Here is a 15671-nt window from a genome sequence, read left to right on the forward strand (position 1 = left end):
AATGATGGCATTCATCCAGTTCTTCTATTCTAGTCTTAGCTCAACCTTCATCAACGGAGCAGGTTGCCAGACACATCCACCGCTTGCTTTCAGAGACACCTGAGTTTCTAGATTGTACCTGGTTCAGTGACCGTGACGGGGTGCGGATCTGTATTTGTAATGTTTTGGGAAGGAGGTGTGGAGCCTTTGCTGCTAATAGCACTAAAATATCCCAATTAAAATAGGGAACAGGGGACTATGTGTTTTCATTGGCTCGTGCTCACGGTGTCGGCATCTGCCAGGGAAACGGACGGTCTGGCGTCGCTACAATATGTTTCTCTGAGTGATCCATTTTTAGAGATGAGAAGGGAGTCGTTGAGAATGGCTGCGTACCATATGCACGCAAAAAAGTTCACACTTACACTTTTTTTAACATGCTCAGATGTGTACAGGGTTAATTGGTGAGACACAGCAAACTTGATCGTAATTACATCTTGTGGAATTTTTATGCTGGTTCCTCTGGGTTTTGTGGGTCATTGTGGACGCCTCGGGTGTTTTGTTCATGGAGATAAGCTTCGTAAAGTCAGCCAGAGAGTATTAAACAGCTTTGACTGGAGGTAGAAAGAACTGGTGATGAAAGTAACGCTCTGGGCCTCATAGTAAACAATAGCAACGTTCCAAAACCTAGCGAGCTTCCTACCTAGACAGCTCTAGGCGTCACAGGCTTGGTCCTGACATGAAGGCTGTTTGAAACAGTAGGCAGAATACAAATTATTACCATCTAAAATATTCTAGAACAGGATTTTTGTAGTTAATTCAAAGTAAAATCCTACTTGAAATCCTAACTTGAAATGCTAATGCTAGTTGCGACATTCCAATGCGACGTTTCTCATTTTAATTTAGCTATAAAATAACTAAAACGAAATAAATATAAATAAAAAATATGTAGAAATAATTGTTTAGATATTTAAAAAAAAAAAAAATTTAAAGGGAATATATAAATTAAAAATAATAATAAAAGCTTAAACAGTATCTCAATAATAATAATATAACACTATCCTAGAACAGCTGGCAAAGAGTTTAGAGATAAAAAATGATTAAGAATAACATAGTCAACAATCACATTGTCTATAAATCAATGTATAACTGCAAATCTAATAAAAAATGACCATTTCACCCAATATTTGAATATGCTATGTATTTTATGCAGTGAGAATGTATTTTGTAGGCCATCCAGAACTTAGCATCAACCAGGTTCCCTCAACAAAAAACAAACAGCATTTTCCATAGGCTTTTAGAATATTGTAGAAAATAAGCTCTGCGACCAACAAAACACATTTTTGTGCATACGTTTTGAAGCCTAAATACAATCGTCAGAAGTAAAAAGCTCAACTGTATAAGCTCAGACTATAAATTATAACTACTGGGTCGCATGACTTCAATGTCACCACCACTATTAAGCTTTACAAAAAAAAAAAAAAAGAACAAAAAAAATAAACACTTTTCCCTGAAAGTTTGAATTAGAATAGTTTGCAAGTGAGTTACTATGAACACAATGAGACATGTGAAAGCAGACATAGCGAGTACATTATTTTACCTGTTCAATGTCCCTGACAGCTCCTATTGTCCCATTTAGCCACTTGTTAGCAACTGCCTATTTCAAGACAAGTAAAAGCTTTAGAAAACACAATTGATATTGATAATAGAACCAAAAGTGCTAAAATGCCAACTAATTTTGGCCTACAAAAATACAACATCCCTTCAGAACTCTATTAGAGATTTGTTAGCTTAGCAACATGCTAACATTTGCATGATTGTGATGATTTTGTAAACAACTCAATTTATTTACTCACCCTCATGTCATTCCAAACTCGTTTGCTGTTCTGTTTTTTGCTGAACACAAAAGGAGATGCAGTTTTTCATACAGATATTTCCATACATGTCTGTCAAACACAAAAAAGCACACGAAAGGCACTTAAAATATAGTACATATGCCTAGTCTTCTGAAGCCACACAGTAGTTTAGTGTGAGAAACAAACTAAACATTTAGGACTTTACTCAGGCAGTAATTAAGTGCCTCACAAGATTTTGAAACAGAAACTAAATTTGAAACTAAATTTAAGGACCTTACATCACAAAATCTGTGCATCAGTGTCAAGTTTTCATGTTATGCAACGGGTATCTGTGAACTGTAAGCTTTCATGTGATTCCACAATCTGTGCATCCTCGACATGCTCCATACATGAGGAATGTGCATGTGTCTCTACTTGTTTTTGGCCAGTTGCTGCAGTATGTGTCGGCCAGTCTGTTGCAGTATGGGAGCGTGTTTTGAGACAAGAGAAGATGACGACCCCCTACAGAGAAGCCTAGCTGCTCGCTGCATTTCTGAGAGATTTCAAGTGATTTACAGCCTCCTGTCGCACACAGACAGACAACTTGACAGATACACACGCACACAGTCAGACAGGCTCGTAACACGCAGACAGACATACAGACAGGACTGACTACCAGCCGCCTGCCTTTGACTGAGGACATACAAGCTTTATAGAATTTCTTTAGAGTAGAACTTCAATATCAGCCATGTTTGTGGTTAGGCAAGGTTTGCTGTAGGGCTATGTTTTATTGAATATTAGATTTAAAGATATTTGTTAATTGTTTGTGCAAGCTTGTGTGCTCTACTAGTAGGGTAAACACTATTTTAAACTGAGAAAACTCCCTAATTGTGGACAACATTTTCATTCAAATATACCATTGCAAGATAATTTTCATTAGGGGTTCCTAAGTATATTCCATTCACTATAGTCACAAAAATAAAATAAACAATAAATAAAACATTTTCTAGATTTAAATCAAACCAATCACTTTCAAAATGAATCACAACTTTCAAACATTTAATTCAAACTAAAAATAAGCACTGAAACTGTTAAGAAGTACTTGCACTTGCAAACAGTTTGAGGTTATGAAATGATTCCTTGGTTCGTAAAAACTGTTAATATTTTTTATTGATCTGAAAGGGTGGCACTTGGCTTGCTGTTATCAGTAATAAGGGGAAGATGTTCTGAAAAGTACTTCTTTAGATTACTTCATTTTTAGAATTATATCATGTTTTTTCTGGACTTTGAAAAGGGTGGCAAAAACGTCATTATCCAAAATTTAATCCCTCACACACACACACACACACACAAAATGTCAAATCAAAACTTAATTTTTCACAGGTGTTTACCTGTTTTGTTTTGAATTATGCATTGAATTGTGTTGTTTTTTATAGTGAAAGAAAATGTCCATAAATTAAACAACAGTCGTTACCAGTACCTTTTCCATTTTTATATGCATTTTTGTCTTACAGTGCATATAAATGCATAAAAATGTATCGTTTAATTAGATCTGAACACAACTCACTCGTATTTTCATGCAAATTCCCCGATGAAGACATTACCTCCATAGAGGCAGAACACAGGCTACTGTAAATACCCTAATTGACTAAACAAACATTTGTCTTGATCAAACAGTCTTAATGTAACAACATAATCCCACTTCCTCTATTCTAATGAGCCGCACTCATTTCAAACAGCAATTCTATTAGAACTTAAAATATCATTAAGCAAATGTAATGAATGCATTTTGTTTTGTTCAGCTCTCTGAATGTATTTATAATGTATTATTTTACCACTGTTTCAAAAACTTAATTAAAATCATAATTAAGCTTAGAGTGTTTTGTTAAATTCAAATGTAGTTCTTTAACCAAAAACAAAAAAAACCCTTTGAATGGCTCAGTATGCTCCTTATGTTTATATTACATACAAATGAATAAACATAAAAATGTCTAAAATTCAACATGATGGAGATTTTGGTTTGCTTTGACATTTACTTTTCCCCAAAAGACAGGGTTTAAGATACAAAATCCTTCCTTTCTCACATTTTCTGTTCCATCGTCTTATTTTAATCTTCCATTCTCATTCCAACACTGTCAAACTTTTAAAAAGTGGACCAAAGTGCTTTTAAATAGCATGGAGCATGACTAATGAGAGAAACATGTTAAAATCATTGCAAAAAAGTCCTTGGAAGACAAATGAATTTTCAGCAGAATAATTAACTTAATTAACAAATTTGCATGCATATTCATCAAGCTATTGAAGTCTCTCCAGCCCGGCTTGATGAACGTTGCCATAATAACCATCTCATTTACATTCTACCATCTACTGCTATTTAGAGATGAAAATGAAAAATAAAAGAAGTGGCACATTTCTGAATGCACAAGCACGCAGGATCGTCTGGTGTGTGGTTTCACAGAACCGCAACCCACGTTTGCTCTATCGTGTTGAGGTATCGCTGTAATGAGCTCCAGAGGAAGGCTCTGTGTGTGTGTGTGTGTGTCTCCTGCCCTCGGCCCCATCCTTTCTCTCCTGGGCATTGTGTTGGCAGCCGTCCCTGACTCGCAGTTCTCTGGGGCTGGCAGACTGTGCTACCCGCTGTCTCTGCAGGGCAATCTTAACAGGCAGCAAGGTGTAACAGCACAGACTGCCGCACAAGGCCCGAGGATACCATCGCAACCCAGCCCACCTCAAACACACACACTCATCCAAGCAGGCATCAGTGCTTTAATTGAAGCTGCATTTTCTACATTATCCAAGCATTTTTTGACACTTTTATTCACAATATTATATGAATTTACATTTATGCATTTGGCAGATGCTTTTATACAAAGTGACTTACATTGTATACACTTCAGTTCATGGGAATTGAACCCATGACCTTGGAGTTGCTAGCGTCATGTTCTACTGTTTGAGCTACAGGAAATAAGATAAAAATGGCAAATGAGAAAAAATGGAGGGAAAGGTGGAAACAGAAATTCAGTGAGAGAAAATGTTGCAAGTCAGATTCAACCTCAAACACACACACGTATCCAAGCAGGCATCAGTGCTGTAATTGTAGTTACATAATTCTGCATTATTCAAGCATCAAGCATTTTTTTCTTTTGCCAATTTATTCACAGTATTATATGAATTTACAATTACAATTATGCATTTGCCAGATGCTTTTATCCAAGATATAGCCTACACTTGATCAGTTCATGCATTCCCTGGGATTCAAACCCATGACCTTAGCGCTGCTATAGCGCTATGCTCTACTGTTACTGTCTAAAAAATGGCAAATGGAATGCAAACAGGAAAAGATGAGGAGAAAAATATAGGGAACATGAATTCAGCAACATAAATTTGCAACAGAGAATTTCAAGTCAGATTCAACTTCAAACACAAACGCTTATCCAAGCCAGCATTAGTGCATTATTTGTAGCTGCATTTTTCTGCATTACCCAAGCATATTTTTTTATTTTGCCACTTTTACTTACAATTAACTTTTACAGTTATGCATTCTTTTATCCAACTTTATACTGTATACACTTAATCAGTTTATGCATTCCCTGGGACTCGAACCCATGACCTTGGTGTTGCTAGCTTGATGCTCTACTGTTTAAGCTACAGGAACGCAAATAACATAAAAATGGAGGGAAAGGTGCATGGGAACAGAAATTCAGCAAAAGAAAGAGTTGTTAGTCAGATTCAACCTCAAACACAAGTTTTTTTCAAGCAGGCATCAGTGCATTAATTGTAGTTGCATAATTCTGCTTTATCCAAGCATCTTATTTTTTAATCGTTTGCCAATTTATTTATTTTTTAAGCTACCGAAGCTACTTACATTGCATTCAAGATATACACTTTATCAGTTCATGCATTCTCTGGGAATCGAACCCACGACCATTTGTAACATAGTGTTTCAAGACAGATTCAACTTCAAACACACATGCTTATCCAAGCCAGCATCAGTGCATTAATTGTTACTGCATTTTTATGCATTATCCAAGCATGTTTCTTTTTCTTTTGCCACTTTTATTCACAGTATTATATGAATTTACACTTGTGCATTTGGCAGACGCATTTATCCAACACAACGTACATGCATTCAAGGTTTACATTTATCAGTTAATGCATTACCATGGGCATCAAGCCCATGATTTTGGCAATTGCTAGTTTTGCTAGTATCTTCTGTTTGAACTCCAGAAATGTAGAAAAAAATTAAGAGAAAGGTGGGAACAGAAATTCAGCAAAAGAAAGTGTTGTAAGTCAGATTCAAAATGAGTATCAGATCACATATACTATAGCCACAATGCCATGGCTCCAGTTGAAGCATTTAATTGAAAGTTACATTGAACAGTAAAACTGCAATTTGTCAGCTGCAATTTCTGGGGTATTTTCTATTATTCAATTAACTTCAAGTCATTTTAAACCTGTATGCTGTTATTTTACATTCACACATTTGGCAAATGCTTTTATCCAATGCGCCGCCATTACATTACATTAACAGCCATACATGCATTCCCTGGGAAACGATCCCATGACCTTGGCAGTGTCAGCGCCATGCTCTTCTGATCAAGCTACAGGAAGGATTTTTCTCGGTGGATTTTTTTAAAACCTAAAATATGTCTAAAGGCGGCATATTTATATGCATGCAGAAGCATATAATTAGTGCACATGTTATATGTACTGCATTTATGTTGCTTTTATAATATTTTTGTCATTTTGGAACTTTAAAGAGCTGCATGATGAGCTGCATCTATTTGTGTATTCCACATAAAAAAATAACAGCATTTGGATTTTATACAACATGAGGGTGATTAAATAATGACAGACTTTTTATTTTTGGGGAACTATTCCTTTAAGTGTGCATGTGTTGCGCATACAACAATGCTGATTTATGAATTTATGGGTGTGGATGACAGTTTTTATATAAAATTGCTGGAAAATGCTTCAAACAAATGTTCAGACTGCAGAAAAAATAAGATGGGGAAGTTTTATTGGTTTATTTCATTTTTTTTTTTTTGTCATTTTAAATTTAAGAGAGTGTGTTTCTTTGCATATGGAACAATTAGGAAATGACAGCAATTCACAGACATGTTTGAGAGGTTCATTAGAATTGTTCTGAAATCACCCAAAGGCCTAACCTGATCACCAATCTTATGACGGTTTCAACTGAACGTAACATATGCTCGACATATTCTAGAGGGCTATGTTTCAAACAGCAGCATCTCCCTAAAGATTCATTCATCAGATTTATAGAGTAGGGGATCAAAAACAGGGAGATGAGTCTGTATTGTGTTAATGCACGTCACTTTTAGCAGTTTGTGACATTTTTATTAAGTTTCATGAAATGTGATGAGAGAGTCAAAGGGGGTTTTGTAAGTGCGGATAATTTGCACATTAGAGATTTTAAAAACATCTTGCAGGTTTGTGCAAAACCTCTCCTAAAAGATCATTTTGAATGAACTACCTTAAAAGATACGCAAGGGATTTTCTCTACAAGCATCAGCTATTTGTTCAGCTTTTGTATATTATATAAAAGGCTAGATGTTCTAATAGGATGTTTCTGCTTATACTGTGTCTGAACCTTGCTGTTCAGAGATGTTTGAACTGATAGATCTCTCTCTAAGGCATCTCTCAAGGTTTATATTTATATCTGTGATTGTGTTTTGCATGTTTTTTGAGGGATATTCAGACACGAGTGCTTAAGGTGCTTTACCCTTATTATCATGTCTGTGACTTGTCAAAAAGGTTGACACCTGAAGGCAATGATGGAACGAACATTTGTGGCAAAATTGTCTTTCAGAACTGTACACCATGCTGATTCCTCCCTGCAGTGGAGCTGCACAGCTCAGGAAGTGTTTGATGGTGATATAGATGGAGAAAGTTCTGAAGAAAGTCCCAAATTCACAGAGGGATTTGATTACCTCTATCCATTATCCACACAGTGAGTGATGGAGTCGCTAACCATCTGTCATCTGATTCATTTGCATCATCAACACCTGCCTGCCTGTTTATGGCTCACCATATTTTTTTTATAATCCTCTCACACTTTTTTGCCACTTTGATGGAATCTGAAAATGTTTTGTTAAAACAGAAATGAAAGCACCCTTGCTTAAAGCTACGCTTCACTTCATTACGCTGAGGCGAAGCTGTTTTCATATTGCTGGCTCGAAATGGCACAATAAGGCAAAGAGAAATGTGCGCTTGATTCATGATGCTTTGGCAGCAGAAGTCATGAATCACTCATGCTTGCACAAAAATGTCATTTCTATTGTGATGACAATACATCATATTGCTCTATTTTGAGTAAAACTGTTTAGTTTGTTTGTGTTGAGCAAAGTGTCCTTTTGTATGGGTCATGCTGACTGAAGCAAGCAACCAAAATATGAAATATTTGTCATCTTACATGACCAAGAACACACGAATCTAAAATTCAGTTTAAAAGATATTTTAACATCTGTTTCTGACATAACACTGATTATTTTACATATCCTTGATGCTTAAATTTGTTGTACATATGATCTGTAGTTTTCATATTATAGAAGATTATCAGAACAGTAGCCTATATTCTCTCTCTCTATCTCTCTCTCACACACACACACATTAATTAATTAAAATATAGTACTCTCTCTGCTAATGTTGTACATATATGGCAGTGTTTCAAAATAAAATACATACAGTAGGTAACTTGTTTTAAAAAACAATTCAATAAAAGAGCCAGTTCATAAGAGTTTTTCTTTTGTGGAATCTACTACACAGGTCGCATTTATATACAGTCATGGCCAAAAATATTGGCACCCTTAGTAAATATCAACAAAGGCGGCTGTGAAAATTAATCTGCATTGTTAATCATTTTGACCTTTTATTTAAAACATTCACAAAAATCTAACCTTTCATTGGATAATAAGAATTTAAAATGGGCGGGAAATATCAGTAAGAATGTTTTTCTCAAATACACATTGGACACAATTATTGGCACCCCTAGAAATTCTTATAAGTAAAATATCTCTGAAGTATATTCCCATTCATATTCACAATTTTGAGCACTCCAGGGTGATTATGAACATGAAATTATCCAACCATGGCTTCCTGTTTCACAGAAATATAAATAGGAGGGAAAACAAAGGTCAAATTCCCTTAATCATCCATTGCAATGAGAAAAACCAAAGAATATATTTCTGATGAGCAGCAAAAGATTATTGAGCTTCACAAATTAGTGAAGTGGCTTTAAGAAAAGAGCTAGAGCAGTGAAAATTCACATTTCCACCATCAGGGCAATAATTAACAATTTCCAATCAACATAAAATGTTAGGAAACTGCCTGGAAGAGGACATGTGTCTATATCGTCCTAATGCACGGTGAGAAGGAGAGTTTGAGTGTCTAAAGACTCTCCAAGGACCACAGCTGGAGAATTGCAGAAAATAGTCGAGTCTCGGGGTCAGAAAACCTTAAAAAAAAAAATTTTTTTAAAAGTCAAACAGCACCTACATCACCACATGTTGTTTGGGAGGGTTTCAAGAAAAATTCTCCTCGCTCATCCAAAAACAAACTCCAGAATATTGTTATCAGACACGACTGGAACTTCAAATGGGACTGGCTTCCATGGTCAGATGAAACAAAACAAAAAAAAAAGATTTTTAGCAGCAAACACTCAAGATGGGTTTGGTGAACACGGGGATAAAAAGTACCCCATGTGTACAATGAAATATACTGCTGTATTTTTGATGTTGTGGGCCTATATTTCTGCTGGAGGTCCTGGACATCTTGTTTAGACACATGGCATCATGGATTCTATCAAATACCAACAGATAAAAAATCAATAAGTGACTGACTCTGTTAGAAATCTTATAATGGGCCATGTTTGGATCTTCCAACCGTACAATAATCCAAACACAAACCTCAAAAACAACACAAAAATGGGTCACTGAACCAAGCTTCTGCTGGCCATTCCAGTCCTCTGACCTGAACCCTGCAGAAAATGAGTGGTGAACTGAAGAGAAGAAGCACCAACATGGAGCTGGGAATCTAAAGGGTCTGGAGTGATTCTGGATGAAGGAATGGTCTCTGATCTCTTGTCAGGTGTTCTCTAACCTCATCAGGCATTATAGGAGAACATTTAGAGCTGTTAAACTGGCAAATGGAGGTTTCAAAAAGTATTGAATAAAAGGGTGCCGTTAATTGTGGCCAATGTGTATTAGAGAAAAACATTTATTTCATAATGATATTTCCCCCCATTCTAAATTCTTATTATCCAATGAAAGATTTTTGATTGGTTAGATTTTTGTGAATTTTTTAAAATAAAAATCAAAAGGATTAACAATGCAGATTAATTTTCACAGCCTTCTTTGATCATATTTACCAAGGGTGCCGATGTTTTTGGCCATTACTGTATATGTATCAGTTCGTTTGAGCTCAACAGAAAGACAGTTTTGCCACATTATTTTTTGATGCACTGAATTCAGTACAGATGGACAACTTATTTAGAAACATGTAAAACATGGTAAAACATGACTTCTTTTGCAGTGGGGAACCGTACAAATACATTTTTATACAACCAATGAAAATAAAAATAAGAGATCAATCTAAGGATCTATATCGGGAGCGTTCAAATAAAAATAGTGATGAACTCATTTTTTTTTTTTTATCCAGCTCTTATGATTATAGTCATAGCCTCCTGTTCCTTAGCTAGTGCTCACATAATATAGTTTATTCTATAACAACATGAAACACAAAGCCTACCTTGCCATGCTGTCAATGTCCAATGGAATCTTGGGGAATGTAGTCCACTGGAAACAATTAAGCAGACAGGCTTTGTGGCATATGAGATCGGACCACTTATTACGATTTTAATGTAACAACTCAAAAGCCTCTGACCATGTAATTTAGAACTAATATGAAATCTTTAGAAAATTCTACTGCAAGACTGAAAACCTGTGTATTTTTTGGGTTTAATTTGGTCAGTATCTAGAAGTAGGGCCGTACTGTTGCCTTTGTGGGAACAAAAAAGGAGAGATTTTCGCCTGAAATCCTCACCATTAACTGTGGTGATAATTTATGGCACTGAATCTGGTGCCAAGAGACCATTTGGTCCTTGTGTCTGTGTCTGTGCCATTTTACAAAGACACACAGTCACACATACAGCACACACACACACACACACACACGCACGCGCGCACACATGCATGCATTCTTTTTCTCAGTCACCTATGTTTTTTCTCTTTTTACATTTGATAAAGGATATTTATATCATGTTTTTTAGTTTTTCAGTTTGAAACAAGAATTGAAATAACTGAATTGAAAAAAGAATTGAGACTGAAATGGTCTCAAAATATCAGTGGGGAAACTGCAGTTCAGTGCAAAAATATCTGGATTAATTATCACATTTAATACAATGCAACAATTGATTTACAAAGTTTTAAGATTTACAAATGTTTTACAGTGTCTGTTTTCAGCCTTGAAAACCAACAGCTCACACTAATTCCCAGAATAAAGTAATTCACAGAACAAAATTTTGGACAGATTCATAAACAAGTTTATGAAATAAATAGCAGCTGAGATGAACATGGAGATGTTCAACTAGGATTTTTAGGTCAGACCTGTATTTCAAAAACCACTAAAGCATTCTGATCCATATAAAATGAGGTTCTCAATAGATCTTCGTGCCGAAATGTGTGCTGAGGGTCCAGGCAAAGACATTTATCAGAAACAGTCATTAACTTTCCTTTAGTCTAGATTTAACATGGAATACAAATGACTTTACTGTCCAACATTCGGGTTTAATGGCTGCTAAATGTGCCTGTGATTAGCCAACATCGACTTCAGACAAACTTCATGTAATTTGTCCAAATGGGAATAGTTCATACATTTTTAATATTAGGTTTTGAAATTCACATTAACGACCCACTAGATTGATGAGCTCTAGGGCCTCTTGATGTCACGCTCTCTGCCAACTAGCTGAAAATTAGCTTTAGATGAAATTCAAATAGCTTTTCGGCCATTGACGGTCAGGCTGAATGTAAAAGAGATTCACGCCCGAAAAATCCCAGCACAAAGCGAGTGAGAAAACGCCAGTTCCAGACCTGCGAGTCTCTATTAGTTTAAGTTAAGCTTGTGGGTCAAATGTAAGGGCCGTATAATAACAGAGAGATCAAGTACCCCGGAACCCTCATACTGAAAACACAATCGCGTCCGGTGCCAGGATACGCAAGCACCGTGCCAAGTCTAGAAATAGGGGCGTTCATCTCAGCCAGGACGGGTGCCAAACTGACACCAATCTAATATGCAAATGAGTTGCTGGCTGACGATGTGGTTGCTTCTGTGGGGAGGATCACCTGCACCTCCTCTCGCAGGACATGGTTTTCAAAGGGGTTTATCTCCTTAAACCCTCTAATTAAAATGAGAAATCCCTAAGCCATCAGCACTCGCGCGAAAAAAGAAAAGAAAGAAAGATTATTAGGAAAATTCTGTGTCCCACACCATCTGCGACCCGGGACTTGTGGAGATTTTTTGGGAACGAGACTGAGAGAGGGAGCAGGAGAGGGACTAACGTATGACAACACCCTTTCTCCACCCGTTAGAGGGGCGTCGAACAGATAAATCAACATCGTACCAGCTCTACATTGTTCATTCCTAATTACCGTTATTATTAACAAGCAATTCATTCCAGAAACTGTCTCTGAGGCTCTCAGGTGTGAGTTACCGAAAGCTACTGAGTGAACCTTCATTAACAACTATAATCAAACAACCTCCCTCTGAAGCACGCTGGCAGAGATCTCGACATCTGTATCGCATGTTTAGCATGAGCTCGGAAACGTGGGCTGCGTCCGAATTCCTGCACTTTTAATAGCGTGTATTAAATCTGAGAGCTTCTCAACGGTTAATGAAGTATATTTTAGGTGTGTATTATAAATACACTTCTGGAACATCTATGAAGCTATCTGTTACACATTCCCATTTATTTAAATCGCATGCAGCCCTGGAAGTACACAATTTGAAATCTGCCATCTTTGCACTCAATTTCGCTGCCAGGTTGTTTTTTAACCAGTCACCTGATATGCACATGCCATGCGACTCTGAAGCCATTGTGACAAAGCTGACTGGCTGATAGCACCAAAATAGTGCATAAAGAACATAATTTGAAGAATTTTGGTAACCGAGAGGTCTCGGGTTCCATTGACTTCCAATGTATGAACAAAAAATACTATTGAAGTCAATGGAACCCAAAACTGTTTGGTTACCAAAATTCTTCAAAACATCTTCTTTTGAGTTCAACAGAGGAAAGAAATACCAATTTGGAATAACACGAGGGTGAGTTAATTAAAAAATAATAATAATTTTGTTTGGACAGTCTTGTTTATGACTATCCTGAGCTGTGACTTGAGAGGAAAAGTCCACTGCATGCTTTAAAATCCCTACAAAAACTGGTAAAACAAATACAATATATATAAGATGGTTTTTGCTATCATATGATGTAGTTGGAGCATTGTCCAGCCGGGGTTGAAGGAACAATGCTAACTAGTGACATCTATACGCTGCATCTAAGTATGCACACTTGCCTTCTATATAGTAGGTGAAAAACAGTATATGAAAAGAGTAATATGTCGAAATTCACATACCGTCTTAAAAATAAAAGAGGGTTTTCACAGCAATGCTAGAAAAGAACCATTATTTGGTTCCTCAAAGAACCTTTCAGTGAAGAGTTCATAAAAGAGCAATTTTTTTTCTTAATGCAAATAACTTTTTAATAATCTAACCTTTTCCAGAACCTTCTGTGCAATGTAAAGGTTCCATGGGTGTTAAAGAACCATCAGCGTCAATAAAGAACCATTATTTTTCATAAAACAGCAGGCAAGGCTACTTGTTCAAAAGAAGCAGAGTATATAATGAGAGTCATAATGGCAGGTTGGCATTGACCTCTGACCTGTAACCAATAACCATGAAACCAATTTATTCGGGTTTTGTTTAACAAGTCCGATTTAACCACAAGAAACCACTTTCTTGCTCCCTATAGCACTTACACTTGAAAAAGAGCCATTTATAGAAACAAATCCCATGGTCAGTGCATAAATTTCCCATGGGCTTATGCAATAACAAATTTGAGAACTGAAGCATTGAGGATTGTTTAGCATAATACTTAGACGTTCATATATATATATCAGGATACATAATTGGATGGGTCATTCGACCCAACTGACCATGTACAGCTTTACCACTCTGGACAGATTGTATTTGGTGATCATGTTTGGTGTGACTAATCCTTCAATGATAGGATTTGGAACAGAAGGGTTGACATCAGAACACAGAATGAAGCATCACACATGGATAAGAGCTATGAGTGATTGTGAACGTGAGTATGTAGTAATTCACCTCCAACCGTCCACACACACAAATATACGCCCACAAACTCGTATACACTCACATACTCCCACCCACATACATCTGTACCATATGCTCTTCCACAAAATCAACACAAGTAATTTTATTTAACCATTCAAATGAGATGTATGAAATTCATACTCACCTATATAGAGCATTAAAAACAAATAACATCCAAAGTTTTGAACAAGGGTACGCCACTGCTAGGTTAGACGCCATATTGAATTTTACGCGGATGAAAACGAGGATGTGAGGATAGACTTCTTTACAATAGAGCACGTAATTTTCACAACTCGCAATTTTCCAAAAGTTTTTTTGTTCATCTGAACAGTCGGTATGTTGTTAAAACACCAGTACAAATAAACGCACATTTCACAGCCTCGTTTTCATTCCTGTCAAAAGTTAAATTTGGCTCTAGTTCGAGGTCGCTGTGCCTTAATATATGAGCGAGTTGATAAAGTTGAGTGATGCTATATATATATATATATATATATATATATATATTATGGTCCTTGTGACTAATGCACATTTGCATAGCATTTTCGTTTAGTTCAAAATCGTCTTTTCTGACTTGTTTTTCATATAGCCCAATCATATAATCATATTTTAATATAATTCACGTTGGGATCAAACTGTCACATTTGTTGTAATTTTATATAATTATTAACAGTAGCCTATATGTTGGCCAGAACAGGTGTTTCACAAATTGGTTTGTGTTTCATAATTGTTTTAATAATAACATTTTGCAGTTTAAAGTGTATATATTTTATGTTTTAAATTGTATATCGTTAGAGTTCTATCTATTTGTTTAGGAATTAAATATCTAAACGAATTTAAATAGGCTAACTGGATACAGGGACTGGCTAAAATAAGGCATGCATCTTCCGTGTCAGTAAACAGATTATAGTTACGTTTGTAAGTAAATAACGCTCTGAAACGTCGACGGAAAGCGTGTGGTGAGAACTTTCCACCGTTCTCAGACAGAAGCACATAGAGAAGTGTTGCTGCTCATTTTTCAGCTGTTCTTTCCTGACAGCTTTGTCTCTGGGGTAGCATATGTTCTGCCTCTCTCGGAGTTGTGTGAAATATCGCCACTGTGGGGTTTTTCTGACACCTCAACATCCCCACAGCAAATCAAGAGTCTCATCGCACACCATCGGTGATTGTGCAGGTTGAAGTTTTGCACCTGTCAACAGCATTAGGTGTTTTAGGACAACGTGATGATTAATTGGATATTAACGTAGATTACTGGTCTATTTTTTTTCTATAAAAGCGTGAAAAGGAATCAATTAGGCCTACCAGAAGAAAAAAAAAAGAAGTCTTGTGAGATCTTACTAATCTTTGTCAAAACTGTTATTGACTGTGAAGCTGTGAATCCAATTTTTGGATGATTTTGCTGAGCATTTTATCCCAAGCAATTCACATTGCATTCAAGGTTATACATATTATCATTTCACA

The sequence above is a fragment of the Onychostoma macrolepis genome, chromosome 24 (assembly GCF_012432095.1).
Source record: "Onychostoma macrolepis isolate SWU-2019 chromosome 24, ASM1243209v1, whole genome shotgun sequence".
Lineage (NCBI taxonomy): Eukaryota > Metazoa > Chordata > Actinopteri > Cypriniformes > Cyprinidae > Onychostoma > Onychostoma macrolepis.